Raw genomic sequence first — 12,866 nt, forward strand, 5'->3', positions numbered from 1 at the left:
ATTCTTATGGCAGTTGTGAGGTAATACTGCACAATCTTTTGACCAGTTCTACATCATAACTTGAACTTTCATGTAGCGCAGTGATTGATAAAAGAACAGCCGATGCAAATCCAGTAAGTGTGAGAGAAAAGTACCAGTGGCGTCACTCAGTGTGCAAGAAGAGGAGAGAGTTGTGGCAGGACAACTAGTGGTCGCTTTGCCGTGACAACACAGGCTGGTATAGTGCATTACTAAGAAGGGGAAAAGGTGTAGTTTGGATTTGAAATCAAGGACGTGCCGATCGATCAGACGATTTTCTTGAAAAAGTATGTGATCGCCATTGAGGATTAATGCCTTTTAACGCTGATCTTCTCTGACTCACACTGTATTTATTTTTAGTCCCTTGGCTGACAAGCAGCTACCAGCTAATTGTGTGTCTCCATACACAGTGTGGAGCCGCTCCCCGAAGCTCTAAATAATCGGTAACACTTTAGTATGGGGAACATATGAACCAATAATTAGTTGCTTGTTAACATGGGGTTAGGGTTATGGTTGGGTTTAGGGAAGACTCTTAGTTAATGGCTTACTGGTTGTATAATAAGGCCATGCAGAATAAGGCATTGATAAGTACTTAATAATGACTAATTAACAGCCAATATGTTACTAATTTGCATGTTAATAAGCAACTAATTAATGGTTCATATGTTCCCCATACTAAAGTGTTACCAAATAATCACCTCCATTACAGAACAGAATAAATAATTGCTTTGTAAAGTTTAATAAATGTAAATGGAACTACGATACAGCAGACAGTAAGCAGTTATTAACAGGAAATTAACATGTTGAATTATAAGAGTTAGAAGATAATATAAGAACAGCTGCTGTGTGTCAGCATTGTCACAGTCAGTACACGACATGGAAGAGGGCAAGTCAATCTAAAAATGGATGGTGTTCATACTCAGGGTAGTATCAGTATATGATCGATACTAGAGTAAATAAAATTATATTTTTGTTTTCTCAATATCTATTTTTGATTGTTTTTGTTCATGTTTACAAACTCAGAGAATACTTCCCTGGACACAGGAGCACTTTGAGGGTAAAAGCCAAACGATTTAAATGAGTATTGGATAGTAGTTTTTGATTTTGTTTAGTTATTGTGTACTATTGACTTTATGATCAAACAACTGTATGTAATAAAAGAGAAGAATAAACGACCTCACTTAAACTAACTTAACTGCTAACACTTAAAATTCCTTCATTTTCTCAAAAATCGACATTGCGCCTTATAACTTGGTGCACCTATTGTATGTACAGTACTGATTCTGGTTGTGCCTACCGACCTTGAACCAATTTTATGTGGTACATAGTGTTATGATAAATATGACCCGTAGATTGCAGTCAGACATAAGAGATATGTGTGGACTGCATGCAGGTTGATGCCTGTTCAATAAATGACACTGGCAAGTCCTGATAAGCAAGCAACACCAAAAAATGTATGTTTAAAGGCCTACTGAAACCCACTACTACCGACCACGCAGTCTGATAGTTTATATATCAATGATGAAATCTTAACATTGCAACACATGCCAATACGGCCGGGTTAACTTATAAAGTGCAATTTTAAATTTCCGCTAAACTTCCGGTTGACAACGCCTTTGGAGTATCGGTAGCCCATTGAAGCCAATACAAAAAGCTCTGTTTTCATCTCAAAATTCCACAGTATTCTGGACATCTGTGTTGGTGAATCTTTTGCAATTTGTTTAATGAACAATGGAGACTGCAAAGAAGAAAGTTGTAGGTGGGATCGGTGTATTAGCGGCTGGCTGTAGCAACACAACAAGGAGGACTTACTTGGATAGCAGACGCGCTAGCCAGCGCTAGCCAACGCTAGCCGCCAACCGCATCTGTGATCGGGTGAAGTCCTTCGTCGCGCCGTAGATCGCTGGAACGCAGGTGAGCACGGGTGTTGATGAGCAGATGAGGGCTGGCTGGCGTAGGTGGAGCGCTAATGTTTTATCATAGCTCTGTGAGGTCCGGTTGCTAAGTTGCTAAGTTAGCTTCAGCGTCATTAGCAACAGCATTGTTAAGCTTTGCCAGGCTGAGAATTATTAACCATGTACCGGTATTTACATGTACATGGTTTAATAGTATTGTTGATCTTCTGTCTATCCTTCCAGTCAGGGATTTATTTATTTTGTTTCTATCTGCATTTGAGCCAGATGCTATCACGTTAGCTCAGTAGCTAAAGAGCTTCGCCGATGTATTGTCACTGTGAATGTCCATTTCGCGTTGTCGACTCTCATTTTCAAGAGGATATAGTATCCGAGGTGGTTTAAAATACAAATCCGTGATCCACAATAGAAAAAGGAGAGAGTGTGGAATCCAATGAGCCAGCTTGTACCTAAGTTACGGTCAGAGCGAAAAAAGATATGTTTTGCACTGCATTCTAGTCCGTCACTCTAACGTTCCTCATCCACGAATCTTTCATCCTCGCTCAAATTAATGGGGTAATCGTCGCTTTCTCGGTCCGAATCGCTCTAGCTGCGTTGAAAACAATAGGAAAATATGAGGAAGCGAACAACTGACTACGTCACGCTACTTCCGGTAGGGGCAAGGCTTTCTTTTTATCTTACTTACTTTATCGTCGTTGTTCTATACTAAATCCTTTCAGCAAAAATATGGCAATATCGCGAAATGATCAAGTATGACACATAGAATGGATCTGCTATCCCCGTTTAAATAAAAATAAATTCATTTCAGTAGGCCTTTAACCACATATGAACGTCGCTCCTCTTCAGTAGGCCTTTAATTGAGAATATTGAACATTACACACAGTGCTCAAAAATCTGTCAAAATGTTTTAGTACGACTTTGCTAAACTACGAAGCCGCACTGCTTGATGGAACATGGAACATTACGGCAACCGTAGTCAGACGTACTGTGCTTCAACATACGGGTGTTATCATGTTGTGTGTACAAGGATCCCAAAATAACACCTATTAAGAGAAATATTACCTGGCGTTTTGTTTCACAATGTTATGCAAAACCAACTTTTCTTACCTATCGGTACCTGCTGATGTGTATTTGGGAGATGAATAAGTCCCGAAGATTTGCGCCCGTCTGTCATTGTAGTCCGTGTCGTAGTCGATAAGCTCCTTCTTTTTCTCTATTCTCTTGTTGTGGGGCATTCGTCCTATGCTGTTGCCATTTCTAATATAAAGTAGCATACAGTTCTAACTTATATTTGTCAGTAAACTCGCTATGGAAGCGCCGAAAACTACAACAAAGATGACAGGGAGAAAACGCTGTCGAAGTGGAGGCATGTAAAGAAGACCGCCCACCAAACGGTGCACCCTAAGAGACGGTCAGATAGATTTGTCGGCCATCCATTCAAAGCTTTGCTCCAAGTTCCACATTTACACAGTCAAGTTACGCCCACCTCACTCTCTCTGCTTCTGTCTGCTCCAACGTCTCACTCTCTGTTCGTGCTCGCTTCTATAAGCCGCAGTTCATCCTCTGTATATTCAGGTTCAAAAATATAAGGTGAATCCTCAATTTTCACTGCCAAATCAACACAAATCACACTATAGAAATAAGTTTGTTTACTGCCACTTCCACTTGACAGTTGTCTGTTTGGTCCAGCTGGAAGTTTTTTCAAGTCGAGTTTGGGTAAGCACACCATTTATGTCGGCGAAGCTTTGCTCCAAGTTCCACATTTACACAGTCAAGTTACGCCCACCTCACTCTCTTGGCTTCTGTCTGCTCCAACGTCTCACTCTCTGTTCGTGCTCGCTTCTATAAGCAGCTGTTCATCCTCTGTATATTCAGGTTTAAAAAGATAAGGTTGGGAATCCTCATTTGTCCAAAAATAGTTGTCTTTGCTGTCTGTTACCAAGTCTGCCTTGATAAGGACATACTCACATTTGTTTCAGGAAGTATGAACACACATTTGTTGTTGAAAGTCGGAAGTGCGCTGTTATGGAAACTAAACATAAATGTGCTGAGGAAAGAAGTTCCGATAATGCATAAAATGACCAAAATATGGTAAATCTTGTACCTATTACATATTGTTTGTTACTACATTATATATAGACTTGCAGTGTGTGTATATAAAATGGTGAGGGTTTTTAAGGCTACAACAGGGATAGCCACATCTTGCAAGTATGTTTTATCATCTTTAGGATCCTAAAAAAAAATGATAATTGTGAACGAAAGGAAAAATTCCCAAAAAGTTCAGATCCCCTTCAAATGATAGTTTTCATCCACATTCAAAACACTTCCTTGTGGTCCAGATAATCTGTATTGGATATTCTTTGGTGTAAAAGTTGCGTAAATTATGCTCCACAGTCACTTTTATAACTCGTTTTTTGAGTATGTCTCCAAGATGTTTGTTTGAGGAGGGGTTCACAGATTGCAAATAAAACCACGCCCCACCCTCTCCAAAAGTATCATAATTTATGTTTTGAAAATGTACACTGTTTAAATATATACTGTATCTTGAAGTCATCACCCATGTTTTTTATCACATGAACTGCTTGCTTCTATAAGCAGCAGTTCATCCTCTGTATATTCAGGTTCAAAAAGATAAGGTTGTGAACACAAATCACACTACAGAACTAAGTGGCAAAAAAAAAACATGATTTTTGCCACTTTTTTTTTTTTGTAATTTCCAACTGAAACCAATTCACTAAATACAAATTGGCTTTTGACCACTGGATATGAATATTTTTTGTCAAGTGGAAGTGGCAGTAGACACATACCTTTGCAGTGAATATCATTGCACTGAACTGTTACAATGACCAGGACTTTTCTGACAGCCAAATCACCATTTAAACTCTTAGGTAAAAGACCTTGTGAATATCACCCATGGGATTTGCTTACAGCTGGAATGTGACACATATTTGCCTGTGAGCTCACTATTGTTTCTTGTAATTGTCATAATAGTTGAGATGGTCTTTCACTTTGCTTCTATCATAGCAGCAATGTCAGGGTTAGGAAGGCACATACAGTCGCGGTCAAAAGTTTACATACACTTGTAAAGAACATAATGTCATGGCTGACTTGAGTTTCCAATAATTTCTACAACTCTTATTTTTTTGTGATAGAGTGATTGGAGCACATTGTTGGTCACAAAAAACATTCATGAAGTTTGGTTCTTTTATGAATTTATTATGGGTCTACTGAAAATGTGACTAAATCTGCTGGGTCAAAAGTATACATCCAGCAATGTTAATATTTGGTTACATGTCCCTTGGCAAGTTTCACTGCAATAAGGCGCATTTGTTAGCCATCCACAAGCTTCTGGCAAACTTCTGGTTAAATTTTTGACCACTCCTCTTGACAAAATTGGTGCAGTTCAACTAAATTTGTTGGTTTTCTGACATTGACTTGTTTCTTCAGCATTGTCCACATGTTCTCAATGGGGTTTAAGTCCGGGACTTGGGAAGGCCATTCTAAAACCTTAATTCTAGCCTGATTTAGCCATTCTTTTACCACTTTTGATGTGTGTTTCGGGTCATTGTCCTGTTGGAACACCCAATTGCGCCCAAGACTCAACCTCCAGGCTGATGATTTTAGGTTGTCCTGAAGAATTTGGAGGTAATCCTCCTTTTTCATTGTCCCATTTACTCTCTGTAAAGCACCAGTTCCATTGGCAGAAAAACAGGCCCACAGCATAATACTACCACCACCATAATTTAGCCACCCCTGGTGTGTGTGTTACAATCATTGGCACTTTAACTTTAACTTAACTTAACCATGCTTGACGGTAGGAATGGTGTTCCTGGGATTAAAGGCCTCACCTTTTCGCCTCCAAACATTGCTGGGTATTGTGGCCAAACTGCTCAGTTTTTGTTTCATCTGACCACAGAACTTTCCTCCAGAAGGTCTTATCTTTGTCCATGTGATGTCAGATGAAACAAAAATTGAGCTGTTAGGCCACAATACCCAGCAATATGTTTGGAGGAGAAACGATGAGGTAGTGTATGTAAACTTTTGACCACGACTTTATCCCTCTATATTGGTAAAGGGGGAAAAATTGTGTTATTTATTCATTTTTTCTGATAGGTACGCTCAGGACACTCGCAACCCAGAGTCTGGTCAAGATATAAACTTATCTGTCATTTTGGTCAGGGTGAAAGCGGGGCCTTTGACCACAGTGCTGATGCGGCCCCTCCTTTTGGGCGGAGTGGCAAAGATGACCTCCACTTAGAAGGAAGGCCATAATAGCAACTGTGCGCTGACAGTGTGTCATTACACACTATATTTACATAAAGAGCTCAAATGGTATGGTCCCCTTCTGAAGCCGTGGGGGGGCCAAGATGCTCCGGTGCGTACAAGATGAGGTTACTGGAGATTTACGTACCGCAGCCTGTCATGTGGCCTCTTGTACACTTAAATGGTCGCTGGGTCATGTTTTACAGCATCATTACAAATTCACGGCATTGCTAGGATCGTGACTTTCAGACATCCAGTGGATATTTTGATAGTCGATTATAAAAAGGATCCTGCCCAGGACAGTCTGTCCTGTGGTTCAAGTTGCAAATGGCGGTGGCGGTGAAGTAAATGTCAGAAAGAAAAACCTTGTTGCATTACATCGCAGTTCATTTGAGGTCAACATCAGGGAGATGTGTTTGTTCTCTCGTTTCACCCCTTTTTTTTTTTTTTTTGTATATTTGATTTAATTAGGAACTCGTCCTTTGAAACAAGTTTTTTCCAGATGAGAAAATGTGTCCAAATAGCCGGCGCAGCTTTTGAGCTGTCATCCTCTCATCGTTTTTGACAGATTAAAGAGAAGTTGCAATAATTAGGATAGAATGGATGAGGATTTGATTGCCATTGTTGCACAGCAATCACATGCTAATTAGCAACTCGAAAGGATTAGCAGCAGATTTAGGCACACCAAACTTTCTTTCAGGACATACGACGCCTTTTCCCTCTTTGAGCCCAAAAACATATTTTGGTAACACTTTATAAGTATGGGGAACATATTCACCATTAATTAGTTGCTTATTAACATGCAAGTTAGTAACATATTGGCTCTTAATTAGTCATTATTAAGTACTTATTAATACCTTATTCTGCATGGCCTTAACCCTAACCCTAACCAAATAACTCTAAATTAAGTCTGTTACTTACAATATGTTCCCCTAGTGTCCAAATAAATCTAAATTAAGTCTTTGTTACTTAGAATAGGTTCCCCATACTAAAGTGTATGTATTTTTATTAATATATTGAAAAACATGGACAGTAACAGCACCAACGATCAACAAAAACATCAAATACCAGTAACCATAACCCTATTATTTTTCTCTCTTATGTGCATCAAACTAGTCAATCCCAGCATCCTGTTGCCTGCAAGTCGTCACTTTGGTTACCAACGCTGTGGGAAAAAGAAAAAAAAAAGGTGCAACTTGTTGGCAAACCTGGCCAACCTACTGTCTTCGCCCCTACCAATGTCGTGATATTTTTGTCTTTATTGGTGTGAAACTATTTTAACAGTATTTGACTCAAATCTGAATTGATTTAGAAGATTCATGTTTTCAATTATTAAGAACACATGATAAACTAATTGTTTGATCATTTATTTTCAGTGGAAAACAATAAAACAAACAAAGTAAACGACTGCAGGCGACCCCTTGCTTCAAGGAGACTAACTGCTAGACCACCAGAGACAAATATGCTGGGCTGTTAAAGGGGAATTGCACTTTTTTTTGGAATTTTGCCTATCGTTCACAACCATTATGAGAGACAAGAACACACATGGCTTTTTTTTTTTTTGTAGGGGGGGCTTAAGATGAAATAAAAATGGTTTGCAAGATGTGGCTAATGGGAGTCACCATTGTAGCCTTCAAAGCCCTCTAAAACAACTTCAAAACCCTCCAAAGTTTTATATACAAAGTCTATATATAATGTAGTAACAGACAAGTTCATAACAGTATGCAATATGTTAAAAATTTACCGTCTTTCGATGATTTTAAGCAATACCGGAACTCCTTTCCTCTGCACATTTCTTTCCGTTTCCATATGCCACTGACGAATTCTGGCAACAAATGTGTGTTCCTTACAATAATAATAATAATAATACATTTTATTTGGTGTAGCGCTTTACAGAGTACTCAAAGACGCTTTACAGGATAAAAAATTAAAATATAAAACAGTTCAAAGTAATAATATAAAATACAGGAAATATAAAAGCAGTACATTGTAAAATACATAATACAGGACAATTACAAGACGGGACATTACAGGACACAGAACACTAATCACTGGTTAAAAGCAGATCTGAATAGGTGTGTTTTGAGAAGGCTTTTGAAGGTGGGAAGGTCTGAGCAGTCACGGATGGGTTTGGGAAGAGAGTTCCAGAGGGTGGGAGCAGCGATGGAGAAGGCTCTATCACGCCAGGTCCGGAGCTTGGTTCTGAGTGGTGGGGAGAGGAGGCTGCGTGAAGGGTTATGGCGGACGAAGCAGGTTGGTGAGGTAGCAGGGGGCCTGGTTGTGGAGGGCTTTGTGGGTGAGGAGGAGGATTTTAAAGTGGATCCGGTGAGGAACGGGGAGCCAGTGGAGTTTCTGAAGGACTTCCGGGTACAAACGCGAGTGTGTTCTAATCATGGCGGACTTGGTCACAGACAACAAAGACCACTATTTTTGGACAAATGAGGAATTACAACCTTATCTTTTTGAAGCTGAAAATACAGAGGATGAACTACTGCTTTTAGAAGCGAGCACGAAGAAGAGGGTGGGACTTTGGAGCAGACGGAAGCCGAGAGAGTGAGGTCGGCGTGATTTGGAAACTGTCCGTCGAGTAAGTCACCATTGATAATATTGATCATGATACATTCAACACGTCAACATGCAACTACGGTACATACACTGTCGGGCTAGCTGTGTACAAACAAAACATGAAATGTGGGCTAATACTTTACAGATACTGTAATATGATTGTTCATGTTTTTCAGTCAATACAGATTGGTGTCCAATCGCATTGTGTTGTGCATTACAAACTCAAAAGCCATTCAGCGAGCTGTTGACACAGTTGCTAGCTTACCTCTTGCCGTAGCTAGCTTATGGCTAATGCCATAGCATGGCGATGCGTTGCTACGCTAGCAAAACAGTTCCTCAGTGTTCGCTCTCACAATAAAGTTAAAAAGTTAAAGTTAAAGTACCAATGATTGTCACACACACACTAGGTGTGGTGAAATTATTCTCTGCATTGGACCCATCACCCTTGTTCACCCCCTGGGAGGTGAGGGGAGCAGTGGACAGCACTGGAACCAAAATGATTTAGATACTTTTCGGTACTTTTCTAATTAAAGGGCACCACAAAAAAATTGCATTATTGGCTTTATTTTAACAAAAAATCTTACGGTACATCAAACATACGTTTCTTATTGCAAGTTTGTCTTTAAATAAAATAGTGAACATACAAGACAACTTGTCTTTTAGTAGTAAGTAAACAACCAAAGGCTGCTAATTTAGCTGCTGACGTATGCAGTAACATATTGTGTCATTTTCCATTCTATTATTTTGTCAAAATTATTAAGGACAAGTGGTAAAAAATTAATTATTAATGTACTTGTTCATTTACTGTTAATATCTGCTTACTTTGTCTTTTAACATGTTCTATCTACACTTCTGTTAAAATGTAATAATCACTTAATCTTCTGTTGTTTGATACTTTACATTAGTTTTGGATGATACCACAAATGTGGGTATCAATCCGATACCAAGTCGTTAAAGGATCATACATTGGTCATATTCAAAGTCCTCATGTGTCCAGGGACGTATTTCCTGAGTTTATAAACATATTATACATTTTTTTTTTAAAAACGAAAGATGTTTTTATGCCAAAAATTATCAACGTAATAATAGTAGTATCGACTAGTATCGGCGGACCGGTACTTTTCAGAGGCGGTATAGTACAGAATATGATTCATTAGTATTGCGGTGCACTCTCCACTTTAGCTGCAGAGTATTGAATATCTTCAAATGTGCTTTGTGGCAATTCCAACATTGGCCACACCTTCAGTTGATATGTAGAGTGGCGCTTTCCATCATTTTCAGCTGACTGCATTGCAAATTGTTTAACCCCCCCGCCCCCCACCTTCCTCTCACGCAAGATCCACCCAGGAATAAGGTTATATGAATCCCTTTCCTCCCGTAGTTAAGTGAGATATTAGTGCCAGAGGTAGGGTGAACCTTGGTTGCCAATCAACCACAGGGCACAAAGAGACAAAAACAACTTTGAGTTGTTTGACTGCGAGAGGAAACTACACTACCCACAAAGAGAGGTTTGAGCCAGATTTGAACATGGAACCAGCTGGCTTCGTGACAGACACATGTTCCACTGTGCGGCCAGTATGTAGAAATATAAGGTATAGGGTAAATGTTATGATGTGGTATGAAAATTGAGTAGGTTTATGTTGTTTTTTTTCCTGGTACTCCCGACTTCCTCCCACAGTCCAAAAACATTCATGTTGGGTTAATTGGACACAAAATTATCCATAAGTGAGAAAGTGAGTGGATGCTTGTTTGTATTTTGATTGGCCATTGGCTGGTAATCAGTCCAGGGTATACCCCACCTTGGATAAACTCCAGCTGGCCCGTGACCTTAATGAGGTATAGAAAATACATGGCTAGATCAATTTAATAAATATTTTAATTAGCGTATGAATGAACATGTCAATATTTTACATTTAGTGATGTCCTCATATTATAGCACATTTCATTAATAGGAGCTGATTTGGGTTTTTATGAGGGAAATAGTTATGTTTAACAGCCTGTGGGTACAAGTCTGTTTTGTTTAAATTAATGCTGGTGCTGGAGCTGTCCAACATTTCACACCACTAACCAGTTGATTTTCACCGACATACTCTTCTCCTTTCAAGGGTTCAGAGTTGAACTAAAGTCAAAAACGGGGATTATTAGCAGAATAGCGGGGTTGACCTTTTGGCCTGTAACAACTGCTGTGCTATTATTACTCTGCTGTTCATCATCAGCATGACGCTCAGCACAACACTGGACTTGACAGCAACATCAGGCACGAGTTGGAGTTTCCACTTCTTCCCACTAATCGCTACTGGAGCCTTGCAAGAGAACGGAATGCAGCTCTATGCAAATTTTTGGGGACCTGGGCGAAAAAAGGATCTATTAAGAATGCCTGTCCAGAGTACTTTATCCTGGAATTCTTATAGAGACATCCAGGGATGTTGATCGTCTCATGGACCCACAGGTGGTGATTTAGATAGATAGATAGTACTTTATTGATTCCTTCAGGAGAGTTCCCTCAAGTGGGTCTCTGGGAAATGTTATGGGTCCCCAATTTAAAAATTATTTATTTTTTTGTTATTCTAAATTGTAGCGTTGAAGTCTGGTGGATGGTATGATATGGTTTATTTATGTTCAAAATGTTTTGCGTTTTCCTTTCCCAGCTTAATCGAGAAAAACGTGATCTGTCATTCAAAGTATTTTTCATCAACAAAGTCCATGAATTGAATCGATTAACGTGGACCCCGACTTAAACAAGTTGAAAAACTTATTCGGGTGTTACCATTTAGTGGTCAATTGTACGGAATATGTACTGGACTGTGCAATCTACTAATACAAGTTTCAATCAATCAATCCATCCATCCATTTTCTACCGTTTGTCCCTTTCGGGGTCGCGGGGGTGCTGGAGCCTATCTCAGCTGCATTCGGGCGAATACCGAATACCAAAAGTGCAAAACCGAAGTAGATAAACAACCCAATAATAACCTCAAATCACTCCTTTCAACACTCAAAAAGCAATGCAATAAATTAAGAAATAAGACAACCAACCTGACTAAATCCTTAAAAAAAATTACATTACCGACAAAATAGAGGAAAACACAAATAAGCCACGTCAGCTCTGGAAAATCCTCAACAACCAGCTTCCTGGTTGCAGACAGAAACTTAAAACCAGACTCACCAACATCAACATCAAGGAGGGTGACTCCCTCATTACAGACAAAATGGAGGTAGTAAGCAGACTTAACACCTTTTTCACTAGCATAGCCACAACTCTTGTCAACAAGCTGTCCCACCACTCTGGTCGCTTTGGTGTAGAACACATTAAAGCCTTCTACAGAAAATTGGAGTATCCAACAACAATTTCAATTTAGAAACGGTCTCAGCTGACGAGGTGTTTAAAAAATTGAGCGCGCTCCACCCAAACAAGGCCACCGGCCTTGATAATATCCCCTCCAGATTCCTCAGGGACTCTGCCACCACCATCGCCTCAATCATCACGCACATAATAAACCTCTCAATTACACAAGGCCAAGTACCAAAAGATTTCAAAATAGCAGGAGTAACTTCCCTCTTTAAAAAAGGAAGCAAATTAGAACCTGGCAACTACCGACCTGTTTCTATTCTCAGTTCCATTTTGAAAGTAATGGAGAAAATAGTTTATGAACAGGTCGATAGTTACCTTGCCACTAATAAACTCATGTACAAATTCCAATCCGGCTTCAGAACTAACCACTCCACTGACACATGCCTTCTGTATCTGACGACCACATCCAACATGAGGTGGACGCGGGCAAATACTGCGGCATGGTCATGCTGGACCTTCAAAAGGCCTTTGACACCGTTAACCACGTTATACTGTTGGATAAGCTCAGAGCAATCGGATTTGATAAAACCTCATCGAGCTGGATGCAATCTTACTTGGAGGGGAGGAAACAGGTGGTAGAGGTGAACGGCACTGTGTCACCCCCCCCTCTCAGTAAGCTGTGGAGTCCCCCAAGGCAGTATATTGGGGCCTTTACTGTTCCTAATATACATAAACGACATGTCATCAGCATGCGACTGTGAATTGTTTTTGTTTGCGGATGACTCTGCTCTGCTGGTATCCGGAAAGGACAAGTCACA

This window comes from Entelurus aequoreus, linkage group LG11 (assembly GCF_033978785.1).
Source record: "Entelurus aequoreus isolate RoL-2023_Sb linkage group LG11, RoL_Eaeq_v1.1, whole genome shotgun sequence".
In the NCBI taxonomy this organism is placed as follows: Eukaryota; Metazoa; Chordata; class Actinopteri; order Syngnathiformes; family Syngnathidae; genus Entelurus; species Entelurus aequoreus.